This window comes from Hyposmocoma kahamanoa, unplaced genomic scaffold, assembly GCF_003589595.1.
Source record: "Hyposmocoma kahamanoa isolate Upper Pololo Valley unplaced genomic scaffold, ASM358959v1 78, whole genome shotgun sequence".
Classification (NCBI taxonomy): Eukaryota; Metazoa; Arthropoda; class Insecta; order Lepidoptera; family Cosmopterigidae; genus Hyposmocoma; species Hyposmocoma kahamanoa.
The window spans coordinates 8,263,804-8,273,392 of record NW_020653945.1 but is presented as its reverse complement, the minus strand read 5'-3'; the positions used below and the strand labels follow the sequence as shown (position 1 = coordinate 8,273,392).

The 9,589-nt window shown below is 34.6% G+C and overlaps 1 protein-coding gene across 8 annotated transcripts in view; it reads right to left on the bottom strand.

Annotated features, from left to right (window-relative positions):
- LOC113233335 (dynamin) overlaps nucleotides 1-9,589 on the bottom strand; it is a 36,837-nt gene that overhangs the window by 18,638 nt on the left and 8,610 nt on the right. The gene's annotated exons all lie outside the window — the stretch shown is intronic.

Sequence of the window (9,589 nt, the reverse complement as noted above, 5' to 3'; positions counted from 1 at the left end):
AGAGGGAGAGAGAGAGAGACAGAGAGAGAGAGACAGAGAGAGAGAGACAGAGAGAGAGACAGAGAGAGAGAGACAGAGAGACAGAGAGACAGAGAGAGAGAGACAGAGAGACAGAGAGACACAGATAGACAGAGAGTCAGAGAGAGAGAGAGAGAGAGAGAGAGACTCACGGAAGTTGAACTATCATAAAAGAACAGAAATGTATATACTTTTAGATTAGATACAACAGTTTAAACCTGAATAAATAACATTTAAACCCAATAAAAAAATCTGCAATAAGCACATACTTCGAGAGGAATTTATAAAATGCTGACTCGAGCTCAGTTGGTAAGACGGTGGCCCCGGTGTGGCAACAGATGCTGGTTCATAGTCAGGTCGAAGAATTTTTCTGTATTGTTCGATCTTTGCATCAATAATAATAAATTACATCTACTCAGACTAAATCAGAAATAGGTCTAAGGTTAATTAAGGACACAAGTGTTAATTTAAAATCACTAGAAACCAGTTAACACGACGTTTCTAAAAATTAGAGGCGGTTTGTACGGGAAGTCGAATAAGTATTGTCGTAGAAAAAAAAAGTTTTAATAATAGTCATTGTGTATTCATGTGTTTTGGGTTGTTAAAAAATAAGCGCGTACGTCAATGACTTACAATTATATGGACGTCGGGTCCGCGCTAAAAAGTGTCCGAACTTATAGGGCGTTAAAATCGTATACAGAGCGTCATTCACGCTTTAGTCTTCGTTTGTTCGACTGACAGCGAAGCAAGCAAAATTAGACAGTACTGCGATGACATTACAATTTAAATTAAACGTTTTAGCTTTTTCATATTCCTTTACATGTCACTGCGTTTAAATAGGTTGGCTTGGGACATTTTTTTTCGTGGTTTTTGTATTAGACCCGTCGTCCATTTATTTGTAAGTCAATGGCGTACGTATATTTTATAATAAACGAATACAAGTCAAATTCACAATTCTAAGTTGATACGCAGAAAATGTAGGTCTAACATTTTTCATCCTACGCCCGCACTGCCTTGTTGTGACAATTCACTTTATCTTCATATATGCAGTGTTTCATGCTAACGCAGAGAATAAAGTCGTATCTTCGCACCATATACATCGTGTTTTTAAATGCTTAAAAATACCGAGAAATGCCACAATAATTTATACTGTACCAGTCATAAAATAGGGTCTGTTTCAGTAGTTAAATCTATCAAAAATCGAGTTTTCTCAATAATTTGGTACAGCATGTCGCAACACATCAGCGTACTTGGTTTTTGTAATAGCTTAAGGCATGTAGATATAGTCATTTTTTAAATTATATTATTTTATTTGCGGTCGGCCGCCACGCCAAGATATTTAAATGATCAATTTGTAACAGCAGCAGGCAAAAAGATCTAAACGCTCATCTTTTTTATTGATTGATTCTTTCTCTAAGATATAAATAAATTAAATCAATGGATATTTTAATCTGTTTTGAGCTACGCAAAAAAATGTTTGATTTGTATAAATTAACTTTGATAGTTTTATGTTGGACCTCAACACTAAGACAAATGAGCATTAAAAGTAAATGTTGATTATGTTTACATACTAATATTATATTAATTATAATATAATTTGACATGAAAACATGTTCGGAAACGCAAGGAAATTTACTTCAGGCACTCGCCGGCTTGGCTTCTGCCTTGCTCGTATTACATTTTCACATACTAGCCTAACCTACTGAATGGAGAGCGCAACCAAACAACCAAGATTTATTAGGATATCGATATCAAAAGATATACTGAGTATAAATGACATCAATAAAAAAAGTTAAAAGTAGCAATAATAAAAAAAGAGATTCAAATATTATTTTTGAATACCAAATATTTATTTAATTTGCTTAAACATAACAATAGTGTTACCTTGATGCTGTTCATTTATAATTTATCCGTAGATCAACTAATATAGACGGAACAATTTATTTATATATATATGTGTGTGTGTGTGTCTGTGTGTGTGTGTCAACTCATTGAATGAAATATTCTTTATTGCACATTAAAATTACGATGACAACACACAACAGTAATGTAAGTATCACAGAGTAAGCTAATGTATAACAAGCGGTCTTATTGCTAAGTAGCAATTTCTTCCAGGCAACATTGGGATAGAAATTTAAGAGTTGGAAAGGAGGGGTGCAACTATAGAATATCTTGTAATGAAAGCGTAGTAAATTATATCTTTGAGGATCAAATAACATTATCCCATAGATTATGTACAGGATTGCCTTATTCAAATTATCAATTTCGACTTAATCTAATGACACTACTAATTTAGACCTATTTTACGAAGAAGAGAAGTCGCTAATCTAATAAGAATGTGCTAGACTAACACACCATATGCCTGGGCTCAAACTAGGAAAATATATCATTTCTATAATAGTGCAATATCGGACGTTAATGTCTACAAAATAAAGAGGGTCACATTCATTTACTTATTCTATTCATTTGTTTGCCATAATTACTAGGACGGGTAATTACCACATTTGGCATTTACACACGTTTATGTAGGTGAGAGGTAAAGGACCTTAAGTCTATATTTTGAAATTTAGATGTTTTTATGATTTATCACTTCTTTTTGAGATGAATTTACTAGCACAACTAAAATAATATACTTAATAAGGAACAAGAATACCACACAAATGATTTGGACAAAACTAGGGAATTTCCTGCACTCTGAGGCATTACTCAGAACACCTAGACCAAAACGAAATTAGGAAAGTTCGGTACCAAAATAGATACTACCTAGAATCGAACCCGGGACCTATTGCTACTAGTAACCTAACAACTGGATCACGAGGTCGCCAGAAATAAAAATGATACAATATCAAAAACCATTTCCTTCTTTCAAAATAAATAAACAACAATTTCCATGCTTGTTATACTTACAACCTTTTATTATAAACAACTTAGTTATTTTTCATACATTACCATTATTTACTTTACTATAGAAATATTTGGTTTCTAGCTTACGTTGATATAAAAATGAAACAAACGTTTTAAACACTCGTAACTCATGCGCTACATAAACATTGGTATTGGTTCTAAAGAAGTATTATTGTTATGGAACATGAAAACACAGCCGAAAATATTTCTTTCAGAAACCAATACAGCACTTACATTACAATGCATGTACTTTAAATCAAGGTTACCCTAAAATAATTAACAATGTTCTACAATTATGTCGAAGAGATCGTTTTGTTTGGGTTTGTGGAAAGAATCTAAAATTCTTTCCACAAACCCAAACAAAACGATCATAGACAGTAATTGCAAAATGCATACACATACGACACACATATAGTTTTCTACGATCTCTTATCATAGGACGTCCGTGCTGTTCCTATAATAAACAAAATATTGTAATTTATTTCGTAGCCGGATAAACTAAGGGTACCATCCGTTTGGATTTGTTATCTGTATTTTTCGGCCGAAGATAACAATTTTCAGAATAAAACGTAAACTATCAACATCGCAATTATGTAATGAAACTCGATACGCCAAAAATTTTGTGGCCAGAGAGCCAGTCTTTTTTTAAGATATCAAGAGACGGGACGAACAAATCGTGCCCCTTGTAGTAGGTAAGCGACACGCCCTATCCATAACAGTTGCAGTGCCACTCAGAGTTTTAAATCTCAAAGACCTGAGAGACACTGCCACGCAGTGGCACCTTGTCACCCTGAGACATAAGTTGACAAGCCCCGTGTGCCTGTAATTTCACCAGCATCCTTACACTTCAAAACGGAAACGCAGTAATGCTGACAATACTGCTTAGCGGCAGAAATAGGTAAAGTTAAAATTTTAGAGGCACTTCACTAGACGAACGCTTTCACAAGAAGCTCTATTGCTGCTTAAAGAGAGAAAGATGTTTTCGATTTTACTTTGTTACTAAAAAGTCCGGATTTTCTTGCATGTCAGGCTTTTCAAGCGACCTATTCAAAGAACAATGGCGAAGTCCGTTATAAATTTTTGTTTACATGATTTGTATGCGTCTGTTTATGAAAAATATGTGAAAATATAGAGCTTAAATTCCTGAAACATTTGGTTTTCAGTTTACTATTCTGAGAAGTCTGGAATTAAAGATATTCCAGTTTGAAATTTTAGAGGCTACGTTTTACCTACATTTAATAAAATATATTCGATGTATTATTATATCAAAATTAACAACAGAATTCTTAAACAGAGTTCATACAAATTGAATGGTGCCTTGTGTTTGTAACGTGACGAAAATTCAGAGGAAATTATTTTATATAATGGTATAGTGGTAAAAAAAACTGAGTTAATACATACTGGTAACTCGGCACAAATTATTTTTTTGTGAAACGTGACATCTATCCCTGATACCGGGAACTTTTTTGTCAGGTTTACCACGTTCTCGCGTGGCATATTTCGCGAAGGAATTACCTACTTTATTTTTAGTAATAAAGTAGTTAATCTTTATAGCAAATCGGTCGAGTCAGTACATTTGATATTACGTAAACTAACTGAATGTGGAGCTATATATATGCCCAAGAAACTGAAAAACTGACTGCTGTACATATCAGTCCGGTTGCATACCAATTAGTCACTTGAGCTACAGGCCTTTAGTGTAACTTGGAAAATCAAATTATTTATTTTATTCAATCTTGTAATTATGACATTTGAAGATGCTAAAGAATTCTTTTAACAATTACTTAGCCATTGTTCTTTCGGAATGATAACCCTAGATACAGCAATATATTGTGGTTGGCTATACATATAAATAAAAACTTTTATTGTAATGTATTATTTCAAATTAATTATTTTCTGCAATAAAAAGTATAGTTTAACAGTTTAGATATAGGACTAATATCCTGTTAAGCTTGCGCAGCGATATTCTATATTTGAATCATCGGGTGTTTTCCTTTGTTCCGGATTCTGATGGCACTTAGGCATTTTTTTTACTCTTTGTTTATTTAGGGGTTTTGATCGTTATTGAACATGTCAACCCCTATATCAAAAACAATACCTCAAGAAGACACTTAATAAAATCCAGACAGATAAATCAAAATACTACCTAACCAAACATGTATACAAAATCTCCGCGGCACTACATGTTGGCTCCGACAAAATATATTAGAAACTACCCAACATTAAATGTACGGAAACCTGTGCAAATAACCGCGATTTGTAGTGGGCAACATCAATATAGTGAGAGAAAAATGTACTATAACAGGCATCGTAACCGTAGTAATTAAAAGCCCAATCTTAATTCTATAGACATAAGTATGAAATTCGTTAATTTCGAAGTTTGGTTGTTTAGAAATAGTACTATAGCAGTCTACGCAAAAACCAGGATTATTGTTTATTGCACAAAGAATTTTTTTTTTAAATCTTTGACTTGCTTCTTTAAATATTTGCTTTGTGCAAACTACACACGGATTATTGGATTAAAGAATAAAATTAGTGTGTTATGTTATCTCATAACGTGCAACAAGATAAGCCGTCTATTTCTATATCATTCTTTTGATCAAATCAATAAATGATATGTAGGTTGCAGTAGAAAATCTATTTGGAAATTACTCCTGAGTTTCAGTTGTGTAATACATCAACTTAAATTCATAGAATTCAATTATCTATCGCAAAGATACCGAGTGGCAAAAATATTGATAACGCCCATGCGTTGGCAGTAGAGTAATAGAATAGCAGTGGCACTCGCAGGCGCTTCTTGCTTTAAATTTTAAAAACGGAAACCTTTCGTACAACAGCTATATTCAAAAAAACGTGGTAACGTTTTTGAACACCACGTTATTATGGTGCATCCCCGTTGTCAATTTTTAGCCGGATCGGAGCAAGCATTTTGCGGCTGCCATTTTCAATTCGCCATCTTGTAGTTTTTGACACTGATAGTCACATTCCATTGAGCACATCACATCTGTTTCTAGTAGTTTACGAATAGATATTTAAAGAAAGGTCGCTTTACAAACCACCACCAAAAATATCTTGTTTATTTGAATTTCGAATATTTTTTTTGAAATTTCCGTAGTAATCGTCCAGGGTGTATATTGTAAAAATATATAGACATCCTCTCCAAGTGTTATGACACTTGATATTACTCTGATATTATGATATCAGACCGTTGATAAACTTTTCAAATTTGCCAAATTTTGGTTATGTCAAATTTTCTCCGTCGCGTCTCTTTGGGACTGACCCACAATAAAGAAATAATGCACACACTCAACGTAGCCCCGCACTAGGGAAACCCTGTGTCGCGGGTGCCATGGACACACACATAGACAACCACAAATTACAGCCAAACTCACGAGAGAAATAATTGTAGGCCATACAACTATTCCTCCCGGCCCGGGAATCGAACCTGGGACCTCTGCGTGGCAGTCCAGCACGATAACCATTTGGCCACAGAGGCAGTTATATATAGTTATACATATATTACAAATAATATAAGTATGGTTTTTTACACCAAGAGTAAGAAATTCGTAGTTTGATACTTATAATAAACGTTTCTTCAATGTTTAAATTAAATACTTTTATAGATATTATAACTTAAAATTACTGCAGTGTTTTAAAACGGTCTTATAATTGGAATGTTCGTAATGTTAATTATGTGAAAAACAGTCAAACTGTGGCAAATTCCGTGCAAGATATTTTCCGTGCAAAAACATGAGAGTATGGTCTATTTGGAGTTAATATTAATACTTGTACAATAAATCAAATAAAAAATACAACAAAACAATACGTTATAGTGATAATCGTCTCTATTCGATTATCTCCGATAAATAATATAATGGATACATTTAGACACAATTGTTTAGATGTGTATTAGTATTGTCCGGTCGTATATGCTTTACGCGGCCGATGCCTTTATCTTAGCGGTCGATTAACAGCGATGACTCATAATTTATAGCTGACAGACCCCGTCATGCATGGCATCACTGCGTCCGAGATACGCGTAAATACATCGAGATCACTGCAATGCACATAATATGCTATTACGTAGCTTCAAAATCCTGCTTTATACAACACGATGTAAGATGTAAACGTTCGTCCTTTTATACAGTTCCTACAATTCAAATGTATTACTTTCAAATTTAAATTCAATCTCTAAATGACAAAACTCGAAGATAACAGTCTTATCGGTTTTTCTGTATATAGTATCAACTGGAAATACAATATGCAGCGTGCTAACAAATTAGGTACGGACACTTTTAAGAGCCAGTTACATGTCTCATTTTGAAGTAAAATAAATTGCAATAAGCCTGTGTTAATTTTTCGAGAAATTTAAGAAAACAAGTCAATTACTGAACTCACCCTAGAAAATTAAACTATTTTTCGAACCATTTTTGGATTTCTGACGACAGTCAGCTGTGACCACACAACTGCCTCTGGGGCCGAACGGTTACCGTGCTAGACTGCCACGCAGAGGTCCCGGGTTCGATTCCCGGGCGGGGGGAAATATTTTTGTATGGCCTACATTTATTTCTCTCGTGAGTTTGGGTGTAATTTGTGGTTGTCTATGTGTAAGTCCATGGCAGCCGCGATACAGGGTTTCCCTTGTGTGGGGTTGTGAGTGTGTGCGTTATAAAAAAAAAAGAAAAAAGACCATGGAACCTGTAAAAGGCCCAAAACATTGGTTTGTTTGAAAAAACATATATATATCAGAATCCGTTATAGATCCGAAAAATAGTTGTGGCTGAAAATCAGTACTTTGCTGTTGGGCAAATTTTGCACTGAGCTACGACCTATTTGGCTTGGTTTAGCATACACAAGCTATCGGTCATGAAATTAGTATTATTATTTTTTTATTTATTGTATTGCTGTTTGTTTTTATTTTATTTTCTTTAATTTTGATTTCTGTGTGTCTTTTTTAGTCAATTTACTCCATTATATTGTCGTGCGTGTGATGCAAGACAATAAACGTTTTATCTATCTATCTATCTAGTTTCATTTGTAATGTGTGTAAATCGCAAAACCCTAAGAACCCAAAAAATCACACACTGTTAATAACAATTACTGCGTAGTGATTACAACCTCTTCAATGTTATCTTTTGAAACCTTAACTATCACTGGGCATTATTACAACGGGAAAAAAATGTCAATGATACGATGTTTCTATAATTCTTTTTACTCCTAAATATACACGATGATTACGTTTGAACTGAATTATCAGTTCAATTTTTATGGTAAAGTAAATGTTTAAAATTATAAAAAGTATTTTGATTTGTATTTTAACTTAAATCATTTGGGTGGAAACTGACCTCTCTGAAATTATTTGTTTTTTTTACTAGTATTAAGCGACGGGACGAACGACTCGTGCGCATGATGGTAAACTAAACGCCTATTCAAAACAGTTGTAGTGCCACTTAGAACTTTAAATCGAATATATATGATATAAAATAAATTTGTACCTACCTAATAAATCTCTGTGCTTCTGTGCCACGTATTAATACAGCACATTATCGACAAGTGGCACGTGAAAATCAACCCAGATGGCGAACTGTTATTTGACGCACAGTTTAAAAAAAACATGAAATTACGAGACAACATAAGAACATTGTCAGAACATACGCGTGGCGCACTATAAGTTTCCGAAATGAATAAGAAAAAAATATTATAAATGGTCAGAAATTAATTTATTGTTTCTCAAAATATTCTCCGTTAGCGTTAATGCACTTTTTCATACGAATGAACCAATTTTGAAAACATTTATGCCACTCCTCCGTGACAATCTCTGAAACATATTTTTCATACTTTTTGACAACCTCTTCAGGTGATGAAAATCGTTGACCGGAACTTGGCTGGCTCTAAGTTTTTGGAAATAAATAAAAGTCACAAGGTGCCAGGTCGGGACTTGTACGCGGGATGGCTCATAAGGTCAACGTTGTTCACCTTCAAAAATTCATTTGTCTGTCTGGCCGTGTGAGAACTGCCATTATCGTGGTGCAAGATTATACGGCGTTTACGGTTATTTTTACGGAGTTTGTCAATAACTTCCGGTACACAAATGGTCGTGTACCAATCACTATTCACGGTACAATGAATCTCCAAAGCAACAGTAGCTACGTGTTCAGTTTTATTAAAAAAAGAGGCAATCATACGCTTAGAGGAACTTTGCACGCGCGCCACTTTGGTTGGTTTCGGCTCATCTAAAGACCCATACGCTCGATTGCTGCTTTGTTTTGGGATCGTAACTATAAATCCATGTTTCGTCACCTGTTACTATGTCCCACACCAAATTTGACGCACCTTCGTTGAATCTGGTAAGCATAGCATTGCACCAAGTGACGCGATCCTCAGTCAAATTGTGTGGGTTCCACCGAGAACAGCTTTTTCACACCCAAATGTTTGTGTAGTATTGATTGTATTTGACTCATGCCTATGCCTAAAGATGCCCGAATCTCGTGGTATGTCACATGACTGTCTGTTTCGATCATACGGCGCACAGCATCAATGTTTTTGTTGTTCACAGCAGTGTACGCGCAACCACCACGAAATTCGCCACTGAGATTCACACACACGTTTGAATTCTACAAACCAGCTATAAATAGTCGTCTTGTATTACACTTAAAGACGTAGAAAA